Source organism: Pristis pectinata, chromosome 18 (assembly GCF_009764475.1).
Source record: "Pristis pectinata isolate sPriPec2 chromosome 18, sPriPec2.1.pri, whole genome shotgun sequence".
Taxonomy (NCBI): domain Eukaryota; kingdom Metazoa; phylum Chordata; class Chondrichthyes; order Rhinopristiformes; family Pristidae; genus Pristis; species Pristis pectinata.
Genome location: NC_067422.1, coordinates 20,253,880 through 20,280,871, shown reverse-complemented (window position 1 = coordinate 20,280,871; position 26,992 = coordinate 20,253,880). Strand labels below are relative to the sequence as shown.

The 26,992-nt window shown below is 37.8% G+C and overlaps 1 protein-coding gene across 1 annotated transcript in view; it reads left to right on the top strand.

Annotated features, from left to right (window-relative positions):
• rbfox3a (RNA binding fox-1 homolog 3a) overlaps window positions 1–26,992 on the top strand; it is a 994,762-nt gene that overhangs the window by 490,751 nt on the left and 477,019 nt on the right. The window contains exon 3 of the mRNA XM_052032864.1: window positions 2,393–2,447. The gene's annotated coding sequence lies outside the window, so the exon portion shown is untranslated. The remainder of the gene's footprint in view (window positions 1–2,392; window positions 2,448–26,992) is intronic.

Here is a 26,992-nt window from a genome sequence, read left to right as displayed (position 1 = left end):
AAAGCTTTAATTCATCATTTGTTACTTGGTTGCTATTATGTCTTAAAATGTATTTTTTTCTGGAAGAAGAAATAAGTAACCATCAATTCGGACCACCCGAAGTTTAAGTAATACACAGATGTGAGGCTTAACAAGCCTAAATAATAGTCATGTAGCATGTATCCAAGGTAAAAAGGCAAATCTGTGAATTAGTCTTTGCATGGTGATTGAAACCAAAAGACCTGCATTTACATATTGACTTTGATGACCTCAGAACACCACAATGCATTTTTGAAGTACAGTGTGAAATAAAAACACAAAATGCTGAAAGACTCAGCAAGTGAGGCAGTGGAGTGAGATACATGTTTAATATTTTAGCAGAAAGATCAGCGATCTGAACATTAGCTATTTTACTCTTTCCGCAGGTGCTGCTAACCTGCTGAGTATGTCCAGCAGTTTCTATTTTTATTTCTGATTTCCAGCATCTGTAGTTATTTTGCTATATATTTGAAGTGTAGTTTGAAGTAATTTAGAAACGCAGCAAGCTTATTGCAAACTCCCACAAATAAGATTGTGATAATCAATTGATAGACACCTAGATATTTATCCGGGGTCTGTATCACCAAGCTCGCTATATAATGCCATGTGAGTGGCCTGTTCCAAAACTGAAATTCAGTTCCAGTGAAGTCAATGCAACTATCATAGCCCCAGTGTTTACTAACTGTGAATGAATTTCTTGATAAATTTGTTTCAATCATATTAATTGAGAGTTAAATATTGGCCAGGACTCTGGGGTTAATTTCCCCTTCTCCTTCAGAATAGTAATCCTTCTATCCATTCAAGAAGACAGATGGGCCCACAGTTCAACAAAACATCTGACATAATAGCACCTGTGACAGTTTTGCCGTCCCTGAGTACTGCATTTGAATGTCCACCCAAGTTGTGTGCTTAAGTTTCTGGAGTAGGATTTGAACATGCAACCTCCTGACTTGGGAGGGAGCTACCAATCGAGCCATGGTTAACCTGTTACAAGGACTCAATAGACCATAGAGAGATTACACAACATATAGATCAGATACTAATTTTCTATTTTGCATTGTCAACATAATAAAACAAAATTTTCAAAAATACTTTTGAAAAATACTTTTCAGAAAATATTAATTGGAAACTTTTAATTATTTGGAGACACGAGACTTCAGCTCCTGGAATCTGGAGTAACAAACAATCTGGAGCTGGAGGAGCTCAGCAGGTCGAGCAGTATCTGTGGGTAAAAGAAATGCAGGGTTTTGACCTGAAATGTTGACAATTCCTTTCCCCCCACAGATGCTGCTTGACCCACTGAGTTCCCCCAGTAGATTGTTTGTTGCTACATATAATTATTTGCTCTGTTTTGGTCTTTTGTTAAAGTACAGTTCTATATTACCAGTACAATTTGTATAATTTTAGGTTTCAAAAATTCCAATTGAAAGTTGGTCCAGACATAATAAAAATGATGAATTTGTGGCATTTTGATTTTGAAAATTACAACTCCATTGACGGATTCTTGCACTTACAAAAACAAATCACCCAAATTAACGGTTGTGTCACATGTCAGAGTAAGCCAGACAGTGTGAATGTTATTAAATGAAATCAGTTTTTAAAAAATCTGGAAATAACTGCTGATGGAGTAACTCTGAAATGTCTGATTGTTGTGAAAGTAAGAACCTGTTTAAATAAAGTTTATGGAAAACATTAACTTTATGTATAGAAGTATGTAGAAACAAACAAGTTATGCTGAAACTTTATAAGTCACTGGTTAGGCTTTAGCTCTGCACCATGCTACAAGGCCTTGGAATGAAGATTTGAACAAGGAGAGTAGAGAGGAAGGGTTTATGCTCATTACAGAGAAGGCTGAAGGGAGATTTAAAAGAAATGTTCAAAATTTAGAACTATTTTGGTAGACAAGACAAGGACAAGCTGTTTCCACGAAGCAATGATAACCAAGCGCACAGATTTAAGGTAACTGGCAAAAATGTGGTGAGAAGAATCTTTCTCGAGCAATAAGTTGCTATGATCTGGAATACAGTATCCAAAGGGGTGGTGAGAGGAGATTCAATAGTAATTGTAGAAAGAGAACTTGGATAAATACTTATCAAGGAAAAATCTGAATAACTAAGAAAATGAGATTAAGATAGGATTGATTGTCGAGCTCCTTCAAAGAATGTGCCAAATGACCTCCTCTGTTGTATGATGGATTGAAACGTGCTTTCCCAGACAGTAATAAAAAAAACATTGTGTAGTGCAAGCAGTAAATGGATGGAATGTACTTTGAGACATTGTCAATCAATTCACTGCATTGTTAGGTGTTTGTTGTTTGCTGCCCACTTCCCATGTTATTTCAGTCAACAACTCGTGTTTTTTCTGTATTTTGCAGAATCCTGAGCACTGGTACGGGGACATTCATGCCATTCTCAGCATAAGACTCACGGGTAAGAAATGCCAAGAAAAGTTTACTTGCTCTCTTTTATATATTTTTAAATTTGATAATAACTGTTACAATTGCTAAAAGTGAGCTCTTAATATCTCAGATGAAAATAAATTATGAGTTCCTGCAAGACCAAAGTTCATTGTTCTTGTAGTAAATATGATACTAATTGGATTATTAGTAATATTAAAAATGGACGTACCTTATGGAAAACTGTACACTCGCTGCTTAACTTACATGTGAATGACTTCATAACGTTTTCTCTCAACTTATTCCTGAAACACGCTGTGTAAAATTAGATTGTTCATTCTTATTATTTACAGAAGTATATTCTATTGAACGTTCACAATCCTAAATGCATTAATGGTAAACCTTTAAAAGCAGGCCATTATTCCTATCAATTGTAACTGGAACTGAATGTTGCAATGTTGTATTTGGGCACACATAAAGTGGCTAATCACAGGTTGCTCTGATAAAGGAGTTTTAAAGCATCAGAGATAATAACAAGGGATAACTGAGAGACATCAGTAAGTGGACTGATATCTCCTTTAATAACATTTAGGATTACACAGTTCAGTAGAACACATTTCTCCTTAGCTACTTTTATTAATCATTATTGTCTGCTCAATAAAACACTGACTGCCACATAAAGTCCCTGTTTATTCAACAGATATCATAAACTGTGATTTTAACCTCTCATCTGATGAGCTGTGCGCCCATTTTTAAGCAATTTCCTTTTTACATTCTATTGAAGTCAAAATTAGAAGTTATATAAAAAAGGTCTCTGATTCGAAACCTGCCCCATTTATACTAATCATTTGAAATATTTGCTTTTGTTTCAAGCTCAAGTTAAATTTAGTTAAATTAAGGAAGTCATGGTAATGCTAGTGTTAATTGTATGAATTCTTGTTTATTCTGGCTAGGGTGAAATAATCTTTTCTAAAAGGCTATGCCTTTAGTGTTAATTTTTGATTATTGTAGTTTTGCACATTGCTGGCTCAACACTTGAATTATTTTGCTTTACACTATTGAATGTCTGACTTTTTTTTACATTATTGGTTGCCTTCACTATTTGTATAGCTCTTGCATGCTATTAACAGGTATCCATTGCCTATACAGTTCTTACATTGTTGATAGCTGTTCATTGACTGTCTGGAGTTATTTCAAGAGAACATTGCTGTTAAAAATGCAGTGTGTACAATGCACCCAGTGTGCTCTTTTTGAAAAGTGAAGACTCACAAATACTAACCTCAATCCTTGCACGGTCTGACCTGACAAGTGTAACTTTTGGATACTTGATACCAAACCAAAAGGTCAAAACTCGAGAGTAGGGGGCAGTGTTCTGCCTGGAATCACTTATTTGATTAAGCCACTAGATGGAGAGGAGGACATGGTCAATTTCCCCCATCAGAACCCCAGCTCCGATTGAAAGTTCATGAAGTGGCATTGGCAGTGGCCTTGAAGACTGCATCACCCAGACTGTCCACTCCCCTGTCTGAATAGAAAATGCATGGTGTTAAATAGCTTATAACAATACGGAAAGATTGTAGAGAATCCATTATAGAGAAAACAAGAAAAAATGTACTTTCATCCAACTATGTATGGTGATCGATAATATTTAAATTGACCTTAAATTCATTCATCAATACACGAAGTTCAAGAATAATTTCTCTATAAATACTAAACCTATCCCAGTCCATAATATGGTTTACATGGCTTATAGGTGTACAGGTTTATCAGATCTAATTGTTTCTCAACTACATTTTACATCAGCATTATTTAAATCACATAGAATCTAGCTGATTAATTAGTACCCCTTCATGATTTGACATCAGATAACTTTGCCCTGACTGGTGTTAATGTTGAAAATCTTGCATTGACAGCTGATGTTCCAAAGAATGTATTTTATACGATCTGTGTTTTCGAAAGCAGAGTAAACATCTTTGAGTCTTTCAAACATTCATTTTTCTACTATTTCTCCTGATACTTATTTCCAGCTAACCACAGTCTGGTTTGTTCTCTCAAAGGGTTCCAGGTTGTGTCTCACTTTTCAATATCATTTCTATTCAAAAAGTGCCAAAGGTTCCAAACAGAGAAGCGTAGAAACTATCCCTTTGGGAATAAGCTGGCCTGAGTGGATCAATACATGACCCTGAATGAGGCTGTTTGCATTACAGTGATAGTTTAGTAGTTTTATTCTGCAGGATCACTTTCAGCTGTGTAAGAAAATACATTCAGCATTATGCAGGTAATCACACAGTGGTGCACTTTGTGGGCTTTTGCTGACTGGTGGCTGAATAATTTACCACTCATTTAAACTCTCTTTCAGTTTGTAAGGAAAAAAAGTAGTCATTTTAAGAACTAGAAACAAAATAAAGATGTCTTCGATAAAACAACTGAGGAATAAACTGTCAGAATTTGCTGCACGTCCGATTTGCAGTTAAAGCAAATTCTTCCCAAGCTTGTATTGGAAATGATAGTCATTATCTTTCACCATTCCCCATTATGCAATGATTCCAGGGCAGTTTGCTTCCTTTGGGAAGAGATTGATAAATGTACCTGGTGGAGCTCTCCTGGACTAATAATGCTTTTTACTAACTGTGAGGCATGCCTTACCTCACATGGCTGCAAGTCATTGGCCATGGTTCATTAGGGTTAGGTCAGTAGTTAGTTAATTTTATGTTAGATTTCTCCCATAGTCACAGAAGAGTAGAAATCGATGAGAGACTGGTAGTTGAAGCTACAGAAATGAAGTTAATTTGTAATATCAATTAAATAGTTATTATTTGGAAGGAGATCCATTTTCTCCTGTCTTATTGACAGGATGTGCATCCATCTCCCATGATAATCTAGAGATAGTCTATTTATTGGTTTGCCCAAAAGATATGTTTAGCTAATTAACCTTCAAGGAGGTGGGAGGAAACTTAAGTAGAAACCTGCATGTAGAAATGTCCCTATCTTTGGATTCTTCTTGAGTAACATGGTGGAGGAGTGAAAATGTGCATCTTTTTATCCGTCTGAGGTTTCCACACAACCATCGAGCTCATGGTGATTGAATTTGTTGTAGGGAAATAAAGGGCCCTTCCAACTCAGATCTTGATTGTAACAAACATTTATTTGCTCCTCCAACAATAAATATGAATTTTTCATCTTGTATTATTCAATAAACCCTTAACGATACAAAAATATGTTAATTATCTGTCTTGGTCTTGTCATCATAGTGCTTATAACATTTTGCTATTTAGAAAAGTATTACAAAACTTCAGAAATATCGACTTAGGGTTTTGATGCTCATAAAACTTTAGATTTAAGTTTACGCTGTCTGCTCAGATCTGGTTCAAAAACGGGAAACTAGAGTTTTGCAGCAAGCCAGTGATCATTAGTTAGTTGAGGTTTGGCAGATGTAACTGTGGAACTGGAGAAATGATCACAGAAATTTGGGTGCAATGTAGTATCCCAAATTATGACGAAATTTTGAGCCATTCTCTTCTCAGCTGAGTAGTTCTTACCATATTTACAGTTTAAGGCCAATACAGATTCCAGTCAATTTTAACTGGAATGGTTTCAATGGACTGCATTTTCCTTGGATTCATTGTCATGGTGGTCATGGTTCTTCCGATGATCCTTTTGATGGCAATCTTAACTACAATCAGTGCAGAAGTTCTATTTCTAGCAGCCACAGCTGGTATTTATAACTATATTTTTCATTATATCTTTTTTTTTCTTGATTGATTAGTAACTGCCTGCCCTCTGCACCCCCTTTACCACCTGCTCGCAGAATCCCAGCAATGCTACTTCTGACCCAACTGGGAGAAGTTACATGAGAAAGGCTTCGAAGACCTTATGCTTTGATTCTATTGCCTGCCTGTGGGTAACCGACTAATCTTTCTCAGTACCTCTCCTTGATGGTGCAGCTTACATGAGAAATGCAATACTCTTTCTTGGCATTGTACATTGGAGAATCAGTAGCCATGTCAGTGTGCAGCACCAGCTTCAGAGAGTGTTTCTGCTCTGAAACCCCAGGCTAACTGTTCGATCAGGCATTGTTCCATTTATAATATCTTTAAAACATTAATTCAAGGAGCTGCTACATTTATACTTCAACAATTAACATGCATCAACTGCAGTTTGGAATAAGTACTGATTTGTAAATTAAATAGGGCTTTTGACAGGTTTCATTTTTGAATGAAAGCTCCCACTGATAAAGCCCTCATTCCCCAGCTTCCATAATGATGTTGGCTTCAGGCCTAATACAGGGATTGGTCTATGATACAAACAGAACAGAATTTAATTAGTAATCATGTTTTCTCAGTCCACCTCAGGTGAAAGTTGAAGATAATGTTTCTTCAGAAATAATGTAAACCTACAGTAGCTGTAACAATTTTAACCTAGACAGGTTTTAAGTTGAATTCTTCAGCTAAGATGAATGCCACTGGAAATTTTCGATGCAGGCCAAAGATTCAATTATTCTAAATAAATCATACAATTTTGAATATTCTAAATGACAATTAGATAAAGCCACCATTTCATGTATTTTTTTTTATTATTAGTTTATTGCATCTATAATACATTTTAAAATGTCGTCTTCTAGTTGGTGGCTACCCAGCCACACTGAGATTTGTCAAGTGACCTGCTTCTGGACCTCTGTCAAAACCATTCTGAAATTGGCCACTGGGAGGTATGCAAGAGTAATCTAGTATTATTTCCTGTCTGTGACAAAGCACTTGGCATCCACTTTAACACCTCCCTATGGAGAATAGCCAAGCTGGTCAGCTCAACACATAACAAGTATGGTAAGTCAGTGGTTATTGGGCACGGATAGAAAGCTTGGGGTAGTGAGTTTGAATCCAACCAATGTATAAAATGAAATAATATTCAATGCATTTGTCAGCAAGCACCAGCAGAATTCAGCATGAAAACAGTAAAAATTGAGCTGGTTTGCTGATGTCCCAGAGTTACAAAGTCATACAGCACATAAGCAAGCACTTTAGCCCCCACTATGTTCATTCCGACCCGTCAGTACCTCAGGAAAAGTTACTTATCATTCTAACTAAAATAATTGATATCCATCACCACTTGCAAAGAGCAACCAGGGATGGGCCATAAAATTAAAAGTATTGGAACTATAAGAATCTCAGTATTTTCAAATTCAGCCACTGTGTGCCAACTGAAACCATTACTTCTCTGAACTGTAGATTGGTGATACAATCAATGTTCTTTCATTTCTCCCAAAAGACAGCACATTGGCTGAGAATTCCCTTGGAAATGGTCATGCTCTGCTTCAATCACTTCAGCAGACGTGGCGTGGAAAACCTGTTCACTTGTGTTTCCACAGGACCTACAGGAAGCTGAGAGCAGTGGAGCATGATCAGTGTCGAGATACTTCTGACCCATTGTCTGCCAAGCAAAAACCAAGAAGTTAAACTTAAATTGATCCAGATTGTATTCATTATCACGTTGCCAACTTGTATCTGACACTCTTTTCAGAATTGAACCATCAATTTGCAATTTTAAACAAATATCCCCACGTGTAGGATGTGGGATCTTTGGTGTGTAAATTGAATTGTAGGTGTTACCATCTGCACCATTTGTTAAGGAAACAATTTTGAAGAACTATTATTTTCATTTCAGTCTTTGTTTACAGTGTTCTTATCTTTAATCTCTCCTTGAGAAATTGAACAAAATAGGTAGTTAAAGGCCAATCCATTCGGAATGTGAGCAATTCAGATTTCTCTACAAATTGTTGAAATATTCTATTTCATTACATGTAAAATATGGTCCCAGTACACCTCAAGGGCCAGGTTTCCAATTTCCTCCCAGCATCCAGTATAGCCAAAGTCTGAATTACTGATTTCAATGCTTCATTGATGGCATTTCTGCTAACAGTAAACTATAGCCAAATACCTGGGTAATCCGTTTGGAGGTAGGATATTGATTCCCATAAAATACTTCTTAAAAAAATAAGTGGAATACCAAGGTTAACCATATGAATAAAGACTTGGGTTAAAAATAACTCCAGCACTAGTCTGTGGGGTATTTATTTTCCTTTTCTTATCAATGTTTTAAGAGATTCTTGGATATTTAAGTTCTTATGAATTGTTGAGTACTTAATGTCCAATTGTTCACTAGCACTGACCCAAACTTAGATTTCCCAAAAGAGTGGAAGGTTGTTCCACTATCCATCTGTGTAATGTGAATCAATTAATCATGAATGTCAGCTCTAGATAATACAGATGCATCTTTTTTATGTTTTGTAATTCCATGAGGAGCACATTGGTTTGAGGAAGGAGCAAAAACATTCCATTGCTTGTGAAGATTTTAATGTTTTTACACAGTGCATCAAACTCATATTTAGTTTACTTGTTAATTCTTTTTGGTTTGTGTACAACCATAACATTTATATCGGTGTTAATTTATGAGATTCATGTGAAACAACTCCATTACGTCGTAAGTCAAAACCCTCTACCTGTTCTGGAGGACTTTTGAATTTTGTAGCTCGTCACTTATGAGATAAAATGCAAGCAAACCCGACCAATTCGTCCATATCTGTTTTAACATGAAGTAAACTCAGTAATTCCTGGAATACAATGGATTATTGCAGTTGGTGCCTGAACACAAGGCAGTCTTGAGGATTTTAACAAAACTGAGCAGACATGAGCTCTTCACCCAGTTTGCTTCATCATTCAATTCAGGGTCCATCTGGACTAATTATCAATCACAACAAATAGAATGTGTTCCTTAGAAAACATAGGTGCTTTTTATTGCATTGTACCTTTTACAAAGGCTTCAACCCCTTTGACATTGAATACTTCATGTCTCACTGCTGCTACATTCCCATTGGTCTTTGTGCTTTGTATATATTATGTTCACCAATATTTCATTTGCCCATGCAGTTGTTTCATATTTGATGACTATATTCATATTGTTTAGTCAATCATTCAAACTATATTTTATTTTCTTAATCCATGTCTTTTAATGATTAATTTGAAATCATATTTTGCACTTTATCACTAATACAGTATATACAATGTAAACATTTCCCAATATTGGTAATTCAGCTGTTTCTTTAGAAGCCTCCATAAACTTTTATCTAACTTTATCTTTCCTGCAAATATCATGCTTCCCAGTGTTTTTTATGAATGTCACATGTTTAATTGGTCCATGTGAACAATGAATCTCTCCACCCTGAGATACATGCTTAATCACAAGTGCCTAATACAAGCTACTATTAACTCATGCTTTGTTTCTTATTTATTCTTCAATGCCCTTTCTTACCACTAAGAACATTTACTTTTGTCACTAGTTTCTCTTAGAAGTCAAAATATCTAGAGTTCATCATTTCATTACCATCAACACCAACAGCTTGTTTTCAATGGACTCTGTTGGTTTCCCTACAGACTAATGGGCCAATAATTTGAAGTATCGCAAGTATTACCTTCTGTTTAGAAACTGGCATTACTTAGGTCTTATCCTCTGATAATATATTTGGATACAAACAATCTCAGCCACAACTGCCCTTGCCTCTTGATTTTCTGTTTGAGGCCCTTGGCAGTGAGGTTCTATTCAGTACTAGGCCAAAGACAAGGTGCTCAAAAGAGCATTGGACATAATGCATAAAGAGAAGCCTTTAGCGTAGATAGACATCATGGTCTGCATCGATGAGTTGGGCTGTGTGGCCTGTTTCTGTGCTGTCCAGCTCTATAACTCTTTTCCCCATTTTTTCTATCACTGCATGGTTTGGAGACGAAATCAGGTAGGCATTGGATTATGGGAGAAGGGGGTGGAGAGTAGACTGGACCTGGTTTGGAGGTCCAGAGTATTGCTGGCATTAGTGTCAGATCTGAAGTTCGGGCATTGGGTAATGTTCCCTTACAACCACAGCTGAGGCAGACTTCAACTTTCTAATTAAGACCTGCTTGAGTGGGATTGACCAAACATGATGCAGAAATTATCAAAAGAACTTTGTGTAAGTAACATCAAAATAGGCATTGTGTACAATTTGACATTGTTGACCATGTCTGTTGGCCTCAGTGTGTACATATCCTATTCACAAACATGCACACAAGTCTCAATTGCGTTTTGCATGGCCCTTAAATAAAATTTGCTCGTGTAGAACACAGAAGCTTTGTCTTACACAGGAGAAAGTTTCTAGCCCCTTTTTTTAAGAGAGTTTGATATAGAATCAATATTATCTCTACAAAACTCAATGGTTTTCCTTCCCTTCAGATTATAACAGCACGGTATAATTTCCTAATTATAGAAATTTTTTGCCATATTATCTTTCCCTTCAATAATCCCACCTCTTGTGTCTTCTGGACGTTAACTTTATAGCTTTTATGGTAAGTAACCCTTCTATCCAGCAAATACATATAGCCTAAAACTGTGTAAATATAGATATGAACCCACAGCTTACAATAGCTGATAGTAAAAAAAAAACAGAGAAATATGTGCCTGGTTTTTAAAGCAATTGCTTCTGAACTGACACCACTTGTTTTGACTTTATACTTTCATACTTGCTCATGCCTTGGTAATTTCTGTCAGCAAGCAGATCTAAACAAAGCAATAACATTTCCCAAAGGGTCAGTCTTCTAAATCAGTGTAGGTTATTTTCTTGACCATAATCACGCTAAGATAGTAAATTAAGTAAGTCATTATGCAGGTTCAACTTGTTCTGAGACAAATTAAACTGACTTTTCAAGAATTCCAAAATAATTTCTGGAGATTTACATCATCCAAAATTTCAGATTCCTCTAGGAAATTAGGGACCAAACCAGAGGGATGGGGGGAGGTAGGGATTTGGGGAATTGCCTTAAAAATTGACATCAATTAGCTTTCCATCAGAAATTATCTGACTAGTTAACAAGGATGCAGCAATTTTCCACATTTTTAAAAATATGTTGTCTGAATAGTTTCACAGAAGTTGCTGTCAACGTGCTTTGCATTCTGTAATCCACCAGTGATCCCTTATCAGTCCATGAAGGGTTTCTATGTACTTCTGTGCACAGTGGATAGAGAATGTACAAAAGATAGTATTTCCTCAGAGTAAATTGATTAAATCAGTATATTTTATAATGTTGCCTCAGCCTTTTCTGTGAAATTTGCCTGAAGTTGTCCGAAGCAGTGCTAAAGAACAAGGAATTTCAAGTGCAAATCCCATTGAAGGCAAATCGGTCTCCTTTGTATCTTTCAATAACTAAAAACCATCAAGCTATAAACTGGCCAGACCATCAAACTGGCAAACTGATCAAATCAATCACTATTACAGTTTCTGCTAATTGCACCATTTGAAAACTTTTGAGTAAACTCCTAAAATTCAGTTTTTATTAAACACAAGGACACCAATAGGAATATTGTCAAGTTTTTTTTCTACTTTACTGTCTCCTTTGTACCAAAGTAACTTGCATCTGGCTCTGTGTTGTGTTTTAAAAGCATGTTGAGTTATTTAAAGTTGGATCATTCACGGAGGTATAAATAAAATATTTAGTTTTGTGACAAGCATGTATTAATCAAATTGTATTAATCAAACGGCAGCCGGTTAACGATTATTTATACCAGTAAATATTCTGCAGTTCAGATATATGTTTTAAGCTGTTTTCCAAAATGGCAGATTTTATATTCAGCAATAAGTGAGTTAACATAAACAAAAAAAAGTAAAATATGTCAGCAACACAATATATACTCATGATTGATTGCACCCAAAACTGAAACTGCAGGCTAATAATGGAATTGCTAAAGGATTTTGAAAATACCACTGGATACGGAATCGGGCACAAATATAACCAAATAGTGTTGATTCTCTGGGTCCATTCTCACAGTAGGTTGGATGGGAATGTGGTGGAAGAGTTAAAAGTTATATTGACACGTATGTGCTCGATCTCTAACCTGCCTCAGAGCTTTCCTCTGCCCTTGATAATTTGGAGTTTCTCTTTCCACTGTAGTTACGATGAACTTATTATCAAATACCAGTTCAGCCACAAATAACATATTCTGTCTAGTTCTGGATGCTGTGCTTTCGGAAAGATGTAAAGGTTTTAGAGAGGGCACAGGAGAGATCTACTGAAATGGGATGAGGGACTTTGGTTATGCGGAAAGCTTGACAAAGTTGTGGTTGTCCTTGGAGTAGAGGAGATTGTGAGGCATCTACTGGAGGGATTTAAAATCATGAAGTATATAGATAGAGCAGAAAGAGAGAAACAGTTCCCTTTCGAGGAGGGGGGTCAAGAACCAGTGGACATAGAATGAAAGTGATTGGCAAGAGTGATGTGAAATGTTAAACTGTGAGTGGTTACAGTCTGGAATGAACAGCCAGGAGTGAGAGTTTAGGCAGATCCAGTTGCAACGTTCCAAAGGGAGCTGGATAAGTATCTGAAAAGAAAGAATTTGCAAGGCTGTGGCGAGAGGGCAAAAGAATGGGACCTGGTGGATTGTTCTTATGTAGAGACTGTGTCCGATCTGAACGGTCCTCTGTAATATTTTACTTTGTTCACTTCTTCGGATCTGGGCACTCCGCACACATGTTGAGTGTCCTCCAGGCTTCCATGCCTTACATTGAAATATACTGCTGATGGGTTGGTGTGTACCAGAATCAAACTCTCCTTGTTCGTTCACTTCATTCAAGTGTTAACTGTAGAGGAAGGAGAAGGTGGGCCCAATTCTATCTCGATGCTATACATCTACTCAAGCTGAACACTGCACTCTCCTAGCCTTTCATACTCCGCTGGTCTCTCACAGCTGAACATTGTTTTTTAATCAACCGTAAAGCAAGCTGAAATTGAAGCATTTCCAAGACATCAGCAGGGCAGCAAAAGCTGAAAAACAAGCCAACTTCAAAAAAGAAACTCTTTCCAACAGTCACGGCAATTCAAGGGGGAACAGAACAAAAAAGGGCAAGCATTGGGTCTTGCAGATGTACATTAAACAATTAGGGTGGCTGTTGAGCACCAAATTATACTTCCTAGTTATGGTGGTAGAAGACAGAAAAAAGGCATGTTAGGGAATTCACCAGGTGGTTACACCAAACTGCTTCTGCCTGCCATTAAACTACCAATCTTAGCTGTAGATCCTGGTATACCTGCCTAACCATGTCCAAAAGAGGACTGCTCAGTAGTTGTTGGCTCTAATTGGCCGCATATGGGATTCCTGAGCAAATTAAGCAGAAAATAAGGTCCATCATTAGACTTAAAGAACTGGTCAATATTTAAAGCAACTAGGCTCCTGAGTATAAATGATGGCTCCTTCTCATTCCTCTGCCACATGGTTCTATCAATTTTCTCTGTGCTGGGGGAAAATCTATCAGTATGGTGATCTTGTGCTTAGTTGTCTAATGAGGGACCTTATTTTCTGCTTAATTTGCTCAGGAATCCTATATGCAGCCAATTAGAGCCAACCTCAAAAAATTCCACAAGGTTGGAGCAGCATGATGGAAGTAAGCACTAGGTTGCTGTACTCGACTCTCTGACACCATTGCCGAAGCAAGGAAATGTACCATAAATTGTACTAATGTGATGGATTTATCCTATACTGTTTCCTTACAACACAGAAGGAGACCGTTTTGGCCCATCAAGCTCACAGACCAATCTCATTCCTCACCAGCTGAACTTTGCACTCTTCTAGCCTTTGATACACTGCTGGTCTCTTCCTCACTAAGTGTCCCTGTGACCAGTTCTTCCCACATTCTCATCAACTCCCCAAGACTCTACCACTCACCTACACACTAGGAGCAATTTCCAGTGGCCAATTAACCTAGCAAACCACACATTTTTGGAATATGAGCATCTGGAGGAAACCCACGTGGTCAAGGGAGAATATGCAAACTCCACACCGGCAGGTCAGGATTGAATCAGGGTCACTGCGGGTGTGAGGCACCAGCTCTATTGGGTGTGCCACGAAGAAGGATTCTGTTGGCATGTCCAGGAGCACTTCAGTGGCCATAACTATCATATGACGGTCATTTTAAAACACAAGATTTCTGTCTTCACATTCGTGCTGACCTGTCACTATTGCTGCTGGGCCATGTTTACCAGTTTCTCGGTAAATGTACTTCAGGGACAATAAGTTGCAATGTTATGTCACTGTGATTCGCAGCAGTGGATCGATAATGGTGAAGATGCTGAAAAATAACCTTTTACTGCTTAATTTAGAAAATTTACACTTGAAACATCAATAATATAAACAAAAGAACAAAGTAATGTTAATGGACCAAAAAGTAACAGTTACTCCACAAATATCTCCTCTTTGATCAACTCTTCAAGACTATGCAAATTGCTACTCTCTAATAAGTATGATCTGTTCAACAGCAACAACAACTTGCATTTATACAGCTCCTTTACCATAACAAATTATTACGAGGAGCTTCAGACAAAAACTGACCAAACCATATAGATATTGGCACAAGCTGCTAAAGGATTGTCCGAATGAGAAAGTTATTTGTTTCTTTTTCTCACCCACTTATACCTTCTTTCTTTAAGGATCCAATATCCTTAAAATTTTCAAGATTTGAAATTTTCACTTGACCCGCCTTAAGGGTCAGCTTGAAATTCTAAAATAAGTATACGCACACTGTTTGCATCTTACTCGGCCAACTTCAGTGCTAATCTTTCCTGGAAGTTTAATTGGCATGTAGGCACAGCGAAATATATACTTGCATTCTGACCTCACACATAATGTGGGTTGACAGGAATCACTCAGGGTTATTAAGTGCAGATATTTTATACAGAGATTGTGGCTAAGGGTCTAATAACACACAGAGCCCAGATGAAATTAATAGCTATTGCAAGCCTGACATAGATGGAGAATGGATGCCATGAGTGGTGGCCTCATCATTGTGCTTGGTGGCTTTTTACTCTATTTTACTGCATCCATCCATCCACTTTATTCATTTTATGCTACAACCAAAGATACAGCTTTATATAACCAAAGGGTTAGTAGTCAGTGCTCTAATTCAAAGAAAAGATTCTCAGCCAAGTAAGGTGGTGTAAACTAAATTGAGTTGTTTTCTATTCACATGTTGTTGGAATTAGATTATAAGCAACAATGGGTCACACTTGAGATAGCCGTAGTTTTGAAGGACATAAATCAGTACCTATGTCTATAACGAACAAGCTCAAAGGTACTTCATCATTCTTCATAATCATACTAATTTCAGTTTCTGAAGGAATTACAGAAGACCAATGAAACATTTATGCAATATCCCAGAAAATGACCACAATTACTTGCAGCATTGCTATAGCTGATGAGAATCTATCCTTTTTCATGAGTCCTGTAGATTAGTACATTTTTGCCCTGAGATAAATTCACTCTCATATTTCAAAATAGTACAGAAACAAAAGCCAAGAGTTTAGATGAATGATCCCCTACAACCTTGTTCCACTTGTTGAATATTAGGTTAACTCTGCTGTTACCAGCTTGTTGGAAATGCAGCATGACTTAAACTCATAACAGCAACTGAAAATCAGCATTCAGTTGCCTGTATTTCATAAGGGAATGTAGAGGCATGCTATTCTGTTCCATTCCTCTTCAGTTCCTGCTTCACACTAAATACCCATTTTCAGCCTTGTTGCAGATGATCCAAGTCAAATAACTTTCATGATGTTGTCATTGACAATTATTTGGCTTCAGAACCAACATATTTCCAATCTGTCTCACATCATTATAAAGCATGCCATGTGACTCACCCAACGATAAACACACTTTTCTCAGGATCTTCATTAGGTACGCCTCTGCCTCATGGCAACCAATGGGTGACACATCTCCTTCCTATTATACAAATTGCATTTCACACCACAGCTGTCACAACTCCCTTTCAGTCCACACAAAACATACCTTATAGCTTTTCCCACAGCAAAGACAACTTGGTCTAGGAATTCAGCTGCGTCACTGTGTTGGGAAGTAAAACAGCATTTGTAACCTGCATAATAAACTTTAAGAAAAAATAGCAAAGTTTTTCAGCACTGTTGGAGTATAGCATTATTGGGCTACACGTTGTTCATGGAACGAGGATTTGTATTCGAACTTCTTGCTCAATGAGCACATTTGTTCACAGTTCTGACCTCAGAAAGCAACCTCTACAGGATTAAGCCATAGTATAAGATGCTTTCTTCCAGCTATTGGGAAGTCTTTACCAGAAATGATTGTATGCTCCAATGAGGGAAGAGGATGGCAGAATTCTCCCTGAGGGGCAGAGGAACCCAGGTAGGAACTGTGCACTCAGGAGCCATCTTCACTGATCAAGGACACTTCTGACAGGAGGTTGCCAGGAAAGAATCTGTCAGAGCACGAGTGTGCTCTCTGATTACTCTTGCCAGCTCTAAATGCCAGAGGGATTTACCAAAAACTGAAGCAGGATAGATAGGGGAGGTGATAAGAATCTTTTTCCAATGGTGGGAGTATCTAAGAGGTCATAGTTTTAAGATGAGAAGTAAGAAGTTTAGAGGGGATCAGAGGGGAATTTCTTCACACAGAGGGTGTTTAGAATCTGGAAAGCACTGCCTGATGAGGTGGTGGAGACAAATACTCTCCCAACATTTAAGAGGCATCTAGACAAGTACCTGAATTGCCAAGGCTGTGGACCTAATGTGGGTAAATAGGATTGGTATCAATGGGTGTAATATATGGTATGGTTGTGGTGGGCTGAAGGGTCTGTTTCTGCACTGTACCAGTCTATGACTCTATTATGTTTGAGCTTTTATTGATTTCTGCTTTGCAGCAGTGAGCAGCAGAAGTATTATCTGTGGCAACTCTCTGCAGAAACAACCTGGAAGGGTCTTGAAGCTGGGTTTCTGTAAGTGAAGATAACTTTGAGAACATTACAGGCATTCTTCTGAGGTTGTACTTGAGATTTTCTGAGGTCACAGATGTAATTAAGAATGACTGTGGAAAGGTAGCGCACATTGACGTTGCTTCTGCAAGTATTGAGAGAGTGGCATCCTAGTGTGAAGTGGGTGGAGAAGGTTTTGGACACTACCTCTTCTGTCAATGTTCTTCCCCTGTTTTTCACTCATTACTCATCTGATGAACATGCAACTACTTTCCACTCTCAGTGGACAGTATTAGTCATTATTTATACCGATGTGGATGAAAATCTTGCTGGAAGTCAATTTTGGGCATCGCAATACCGTTGATGACGTTTGGGAATGCCAGGAAAACAATGCAACAGAACAAGAACATTTCACACTAAAAAGTCCAAATGACTGTGTTAACTCCCAGAAAAGTGAGCAAAATTGCTTAGCAACACATTACTGTATTTTTTTCTGCATAATGCCAGTGAATGAAGATTTTATTTTATTTTCATAAACTGGAAGCAACAGCAACAGGATCTAATGATATGTTGCAAATGGAAATATCACAGGCATCCTGTAGTTTACCAAATACTTCAACAATATCATCACATACCTCACCGAACAGGTTGCTCATCCAACATCAAAAACCATGGTTATATCACCCAGTATTCCAGGGACAAGTCTGTCTTCTATACATCTGTCTCAGGATACTCATTGTAATGGTCAACAATGACATTGTTTACAGATCTGTCTTAAGGATCTACACCACACAGGGCCTTAATGTAATTTATAGTATGACCAGTTAGAATATGCCCTTGGCTACATGGGCTAATAGCAGCCTAACATTGTATTTATCATGGAAATTTGTTCCAATGATTTCAATGCAACTAAAATTAGGAAGAGGAATGTGACTGCTATTATATTGGAATCAAGGGATTATAGAATGGAAGAGCATAGGATGGGAATATTTGCTCCATTGAGTCCATGCCAGTCCTCTGCAAGAACAATGCAGCCAGGCCCACTATCCCATCCTTTTCCTGTAGCCCTGCAATTTTTTTTTGTGTTTAACTACTGATGATTTGGAAAGGCAAAATGCCCCATCTTACACCACAGTGATTATTCATTCCATCTCACTCCAGTGTATGCACTCCTGTCATCTCACCCCACTACGTGCTCCCCTCCCACCTCACTCCAGTGTGAGCACTCACGGAACATAGAAGAGTACAGCGCAGGAACAGGCCCTTCGGCCCAGAATGTCGTGTTAAACTAACTAAGCTAATGACGCCTAATTCCTCCTGCCTGCACGTGGTCCATGTCCCTCCATTCCCTGCATTTTCATGTGCCTTTCTGAGCCTCTTAAACAGCTCTGTTGTATCTGCCTCCACCAACAGCCCTGGCAGCACATTCCAGCACTCACCATTCTCTATATGAAGCTTGCCCTGCACATCCCCTTTGAATTTTCTCCTTTGAAATGCAAGTCCTCCCATCCCATTCCACTGCGTGCTCTCCTCCCATCCCACTCCATTGCGTCTTTTCCTCCCATCCCACTCCACTGCGTGCTCTCCTCCCATTTCACCATTCTGTGCTCTCCCTCCAATCTCACTGTACTGTGAGCACACTCCTCCTCTCTCAATCCAGTGTGTACTCCCCTCCTTCTCACTGCACTCCATGTACACCTCTGAAACATGCCTGCTACTTTCACCATCATAGCTGATATAAATATGTCTCATTTTATTTCTCTTCCAGCTTCCTGAACAGCTATGTGAGGCTGAATCCCAGTTTAGTTTATTTCTGCTGAGAGAGCTTTTGAAGATAATCAGGAAACTTTGACAGTCAGAATGTATTTGGAATACCAACAATGATGTTTTCACATCACCGCGTGCTTTGTATTTTTTTGCTGAAATTCAAAAGTAGAATTTGCCATCGGCATCTGAATTCGAATTGTTGAAGCATTTGGTGAAGTAAAGAGTGCCTGTGTCATTTCTATTTGCAATATATGAATAGATCCTATTGCCGTTCCTCCCAGTTTATGGAAAAGAAAATAAACTAAAATCTTCTTTCACCATAGTATAAGCCACTAAAGGGGCAAATGCTTAGATGATATTAATTTAAGTCTTTTGGGCCACAAGATTTTTCCTAGCAAGTTTCTATAGCAAGACCAGGCTCACGCTAGAAGGCGTGGGCTCATTGGGCTGGAAGGGCCTGTTACCGTGCTGTATAAATGAAGTTTTAAAGTTTTAAAAATTCAGAAGAAAGCAATCTCAGAAAATTACCAGACCCCATGACCAAGTATATACTTGTCTGCATTCGGAAGGGTACAGCTTCCTGTTGGCAAAGTTTAGTTTTAATTTTTTTTATGGTTTTAGGCTCTGTTCTTATTTGTTCCATTCTTAAACAGGGATCAACTGATTCAAAGTAAAAAGTTTTACTGTCTAACATTCATATGTGAACTTTGTCAACTCTTAAATCTGTTTCTATACATCCACAGTGCTAGTTTCCATTGAATAGCTGTATAAAGTGATTTTGAGAGTACAAAGTGAAAGTTTAATGGGTTTAAAGTACAAAAGTTGAAAAAATTCCCAATAATCGGTTAGAAAAGTTCTATTTACCCATTTCCTTTTTAAAAAATTTCCTTCTGAAATATCACCCTATCTATATTAAACAAGTCAATATTGCATCCCCATTCTGTGGAAATAGTTTGATCAGTCTATCTGAAGTAAATGATGATTAAGGGGTTTTGACCTTTCAACAGACAATACCACTGACCCAGTTTAGGCCTCGATCAATCAGCTACTCACCAGATTAATAGAGATGGTTACAATCGATTCTTCTAGCAAGCATTCGAGCATCTGATGGGCTTCACCGGATTAACAGAACAGAAAATAAATTAATGGACAGCACTAGAATTTGCTCAATACCACTGCTACTGTGCAATTTATCATACAGCATATTATCTATAAATGAACAGGATTGAATTATTTCTACAAAAAGATATCAGGGTCAATGAAAGGGAGAATGAACAAAATACTTTTAACAGGTAAAAATGGTATTAAATCTGGAAGGGCATGTGTGTTTCAGAGATGGTTCTGTGTATGTACTTGTGTACAGAAATATATAGATATGTGAACCAAATCCTCTCCTTCATATTTATTACTGCTGTAGCCTACACCATGCGTTTTCCCTAGAAGTGGAGATTGGACAGTCTGGGCTGCTCATATCAACGTGGCTGCCATTAACACCACTCCTTGATTAGCTGTCAAAAGGTCCATTTCTACAAGGCAGCTTTGCCATTTTCTTTGTATCCTTGAAATGAAATATTGTGCTTAATGAATGGTCAAGGCCAAAAGCTAGCACAGATCACATGACATGAAGGCTCGTGTTCAATAAGAATTAACATTGAAGTTTGAACATACACTATCTGGGTATGAGCCACAAAATGGTCTTAAAGGTTTCTAAATGTCCTAGTATTTTTCTCTTTTGATGGCTTTTGTAATGAATTTGGTTTCTACATGCTAAATATTGTATGTCTTTATTATATTGAATGTTCTTTGCAGCTTCAAAATACACAAATTTAGTTTATGTCAACTCAACAACTCTATGTTTCTAATGTTCACTATTATCAAGTAGAATTTGTGGAACATGTGAAATCAACATAACCTGAATGTGGAAGTGGGTGTACATTTGCTGTTCTCAGCCCAGGGGTAGTGCTCAGCTGTGGGGAAATGAGTGAGAGATGCCTGGGTGAATCACTGTATTGTTTTGTCTCCTTATTGTGATAACTTGTCTTACAAGTCTGCCATTGTGGCCTAGCCAAGACTACATACTTTAATGCTACTGAACTTTGTTTTTAAAGGGACACTTTTTTTTTGCAAGGAGGAAGAGTAACAGTGTCAGGAATATTACTGTATTGCATAATTTTAAGGATGCAAAATATTCCTATGTTCTACTGATTATATCTTAAAAATATAATTGAATTTTAGATTCTGTTCTTCTAAAATAGAACTAGTGGGAGCATCTTGAGCCATTCAATACACTGGGGAAGTATTGATAGTTAAAAAGATAGTGTCAGTGGGTTGGAAAATTTGAGGTAACATACGGAAATATCTCATTTAATATTGAAGTACTTTGGCAGAGGTATGATATAGTCAACAGCACATTGATGTAAATAAGACTTAGTTCTAACACTCAGCAAAATACACTTTTCATTGGGTTAGATTTTGCAGTTGGAGGAAAAATATTCATACTTGCTACTAACTTCGAAGAAAGCTGCCCAAGTAGATAAAATGATCTCTTGTGTGTACATTCCTTTTACCAATGTTGAATCTTGCCAGGTATTGGTTTAACAGGATCCCTGGCATTCAGCAATAGTGATGTCGTTAGACTGGCTAGGCAGCCAAACACATTGAAGAATTTTCAGCAACATCAAACCAGGAAGAAAATGGTCAGTGTTTAAACTTTTAAGCATTTAATATTGCACAACAATGATTTGTACATACACATAACCTGAATAACTTAAATACAAAACATTTTAAAAACATTCTTGTAAAATTCATTATATTTTGAAATATTTATCTGTGGGAATTACAATCCACATAAAATTAGATTTTTGGGAGCATCACCCAGCTTGCTAAGCAGTAATAAACTATTCAAAATTCACTTTGACCTTACAATGTAGTGTAATATTTTCAGAGTATTTTACAGCACGAATAGTTTGTCAGTGCCTACAGTTTATTAGTTCACTGATTTCTCGAGAATGATTCCATTGAAAAAAGCTGCAACACAGCAGATCCTGTGGGAGAGCAAGAAATCACTGCAATTTGTGGATTTCTGCACGTGTACTCAAGGAGTAGTAGTCAATTGCACAGTCTGTTAAAAGCAAATACTAACAGTTTTGTCTTCATTACAACCACAGAGTGCAGACCATTATTGATGTTCTTATATTAAACAATTGGTAATGAAAACTGCTGTTATATTTCATATTGCTCTTTGACTGAACCAAACTTAGTTGATTGTATTATTCTTGTATTCGTGCAACAATTCTAGTTCAGTTTCCAAAGGGTTACAGTCAACAGCCAGATAATAGTTTACTTACCTTCCATCTCTTTTTTACTGTTCTCCCTGTTAAGCCTTTCACTTTCACTTGACCTACTTCTCTTTTGTTCTTATTTAAATTTCCTTCTATTTGTCATTCCGTGACCGTGAGGACAAGCACTCAACCTGCTCTCAGAGCTTTGCCAAGGCTGCCTTTGATGCAGCTGTTCAGAGGAGGTGACCAGTCTGATGATGTCTTTCATCATTCTTCAACTTGGCCTTGTGGCCAAACGTCTGGCTTCCACTTGCCACACTTCAGTGTGGGGAAAGCAGCTACAGAACTAACTCCTACCAATTCATGGAAAAACGTGATGGAGCTCCAACACATTGCACCACCATCCCACCTGTCACAAGACCCTTCCAACCCAGAAGGGAGGCATTAAGTTAAGTGGATGGAAAATTGGACAGGCACTGCTGCAAGCATGTGATTGTGTTTGCCTGGTTTCCTTCGATGCATCTGTCCAGGCAATTATTAATGCTCAAATTAAACAGTGGAAAATTGCCCCCATAGCTCCTTACAAACCAGCCCAGATGTCATCCAGACTGGATACTTAGGAACCAAGTAACTGCATCCCTAGGGCTCAAATCCAAATCATCTGGTTGGAAGTCAGCATGTTTATATTTGTATTGTGAGTGTGTGCAATCATTTTTATTCCAGAGATAATAAAGAAGTAACATTTTCCATTTAAAATAGGCCTCCCCGAACATGTTAACAAATGGATGAGAAGGAATATCCTGTCGAGTGCATTTGTTGTTTTAGTGATGCCTCCCAAGCTGCAGAGCCCTGCTATTTTCAGGTCCCTGCTTTACAGGAGAGTGCTTGGCTGATAACTGCTGTGCAGGCAGCAGTGAGCGGCTCCATAAGCAATCCCACAGATAAGCATCCTTCCCTGTCCCAGATGCTAAATGGGAAGCATCCAAGCTGGGAAAATTCAGTGCCAGTTGAGTACACATCATTATGCACATCATAGTTGTGAAACTGCTGAGGTTGGCCCCTTCTTATAAAGAGATCAACAATATGAAGATTTAAAAATATGAATTTTTACCCATCTTACTTTTTTCCCTCTTTTAAAACATTAAAGTCAATAGAATAAATGTAATATTTCACCAAAGCAATGTATTTTATTCATGAGAGAAACCTTCATAATTCATGATTGCCATAGGCAAGTGAGTTATAGATCTTTTATACCTGACAGATAAAGCTAGTGATTCACCAATACTAGTCCAATGTCCTAAAATAAATAGGCATATGATTGGAGGCAAGCTACTTTTGGTTAAATAGAGTGAAATGTTTATGTTTTATTAGGAAGCCTAATAGTGAGATGTGTTTATAAAGTTTACTCTTACTTTCCTCCTAACACAATATTTTCAACGCAGCACCTACTGCCCACGCTGAGCCTACACCACATTTTACATGGAAGGAATAACAGCAAAGAGAATGCATATTTCTGCAGATTTATTTCACTTCACATCTTTTTAAAATGAAAACACATATATCAGACCATGTATTCATTTTAATCGATGGGTTAAAAAGTTCAAAGAATGATGGTCCATGGATAACATTGCTATTGATAGTTGCCCATTTCACTTTTGTTGGGTGTACAGCTGGTTATCAATAATTCTTTACCCTCACAATTACATGTGGCACCATCCGATTGCTTTGCTCTTAATGTTTGTTATTTTCTGAGGGCAGTTTACTGTGCTCACTGAGGTAATAATTTCCATCTGATAAAGAAGGACACATTCAATGAGCTTTTATCAGATTGTTAGATGTTTATGGAATTCGCAATAAGAAAAAAGAGCAAAAGATTTGGGAGGTGCCAAGAATGACAAAATAAAATAACAGAGCAAGGCAGAGGAGTAGGAAAACCAGAAAGAAAGATGACTCTTAAGCCACCTCAGGGGAAAAGGTAATTGTTTAGCTAGACTTAAGAGGAACAATGGTGTAAGTTAATTCAGGAGACACTGAGAGATCAAGGTGGCCTTAGGAGCAAAGCAGTAAATTAACTGCTTTGGGCTGAGTCAGCAATGTAGAATGTCTCAAGCCTGGAGTGAATGATTTTGGGACTATCTTTGTGGTGGTCCAGAGGCCTGAGGAACAAGTGATGGTGAAAATAAAATTCGTGACATATTTGTTGTTGAGGAATGGAATGAAATTATGACTGAAACTAGAATTTGCAGTCCCCTCCCTGACAGATTACACATTTACTACATTGCAGAAATTGCACGTTGTTCCAATGATGTGGAACCCTCCTCAATTAACCTAATATTTATGAGAAGGCGGGGAGGGGGCAAAGGAGCAGGCTTTTTGGTACATGAAATTCTGAGTCACTGGAGATCCTATCAAATATAACACCACCCCCAACATAAACTCTATGTTTCCTGCCAGGCAACCAACCAAACTGACAGACTGGCAAATGGGAAAGGCAGCAACAGGAGCACACAATAGTGAATGCCCCCAGTGCTGTACTCTATAACAGTGAAATATGTTGGGTTGGTAGCAGTGCTGGGGATACCAGGGTGAATAAAGGGTGAGGTATTGAACCAATAATCAGGACAAGGGGGCCTAGAACTATAATAGGGTTTGTAGGGGTGGGAGTGTCAGGAGGAAGGAGTCATAAAGAGAGGTCAAAGATTAAAGTTGTGGTGTGGGGACAGAGTTTATCTAACTCTAGTAGAAGGGGAAGAGGTGGAGTGGAACCACTGTAGCTTTTCCTTGCCTGCAAGCGGTGCTATTAAGAGCAGTTTTTGACTCAATTCAGTTGTTTTTGCCTTCCTTTTGTTGTCAGATTTCCCAGTCCTTGGAAATCCCAGCCTGTGTCTTAAAGTTCAAATTGTGGTTAAAGAGCCTTGAGAGCATTATAATCAGGGGCTTGCTTTTCTGAGTATTCTCATTCTCTCTTCTCCTTTCTCCCGCTGGGCAGAGGATACAAAGGCTTGAAAGCATATACCACCGGGCTAAAGTACAGCTTCTATCCCACTGTTAGTAGATTCTTGGACCTCTTGTACACTAAAGATAGATTCTCGATCTCCCAATCTACCCGATTGTGGCCCTTGTACTTTATTTGTTTACCTGCACTGACTGTATCTCGATATACATGACAATAATAAACCAATCCAATCCAACGAGCAGGTGATTCAGAAGCTCCCATCCCACCTTGGCTGGTGTGGAAATGGACAAGTTCACAGTAAGTTGGAGCTGGAATTTGCATCCTCTCTCTCCCTCTCTCGTTGTGGGGGAATGGTGAGGTTAAATTATCCTTAATAACTTTTATAAGCAGAAATAAAACTCTTTAATTGTCTGGTTCATTTATGGGTTTATAGAATTATTTCATGAATGGTCTAGAATTTGTAGCTCCCATCACTATCTTAAAAACACATTTTCCCACAAAAATCTAGTTACCTCCATAGTGAGAAATACAGCTTTTCCAATGCTTGCTGTTGTCAGATGTCATTCTAAGTGACTCCCCAAAATCCAGCAGCAGTGTACATAATTCTTTTCACCTTCTGTTCTAACATGCAGTGTGATATGTGGAGTTCTTGGATTTGAGGTGACCAACAGAATTTGTATGAAATATATGTGTAAAATGCCAAGTATTTACTGACATTACTGAAAACTAAGGTATCTTAGGAAATGGCTACATTTTATGCCTGAGTAGCAATAAAAGAAATATATATATATATACACACACACACACACATACACTTCCTTTCATATCCCTTGGCCATCTTAAAGTGAATTAGAGCCAACAAATACGTCTCAAAGTGCAGCTGCAGTTATTTTGTAGATAAACATGAAAGTCAATTTCTGAACAATCAGATCTCCAATTTCCAACCAATTAGGAGACTAATTGATCTACTTTCATGGAGGTTGTGCTAGGTGATGAAGGTTAGTGATAACACCAGGAGAACTCAAATCTTTCACTTCTAAAGAACTATCATGCAATGTCTTATGTCTTCATCTGTGGGAAAATTCACACCTGGCATTGTAGAAGTTTACTGAGGCTTCAGCCTAGATTCATGCATGCACTTTTGGAGTAGGATTGATTTGATTTTCTTCTGGTTGAACTAAGTTGACAATCGTTTGGTCAACTACAGATATCAAGCTGTGAATCCCAGTTAGCATGTCTAGGTATTTCTGAACTATTCCTGCTGTAAAATGTCCAGAAATGTTATGCTTTTTTGCAAGTATGTTTTCAATGATGCTCTAAGCCATGTGCTTAAAATAATAGCTTGATGGCATTACTTATACATTTATTTAAAGCTATCTGTAGCTTCCGTGGCTCCAGCACAAATTATATGTAACATATATCTGAAACCTTAATGGCAAAGGGTCTGTTTGATGAAATATATAAAAGCCAACATTCCCTGAACAATGAATCATTGGAATATGGAGCTGTGCAGTTATAAAGAGTGATGCTCCTGCCTATTTAGTTGCTTTGTATCTTATTAAGTCAAGTTGTGCATCTGAATTTGAGGGAGCTAAATTAGGTTAAATTTATTTATTTGCAAACAAGTTATTTAATTTTGGATTTGTGATTCATCTGGCTGTCAGCTCTGACTGAGTGATTATTATGAATTTCAGTGGCTGATTTTTTTCCCCCTCTGCATTAATTAGAAATCATTCAGCACCAAGAGAATTAAACATAATTATTGGCCCAGAATTTGTGGCTGCAACTAT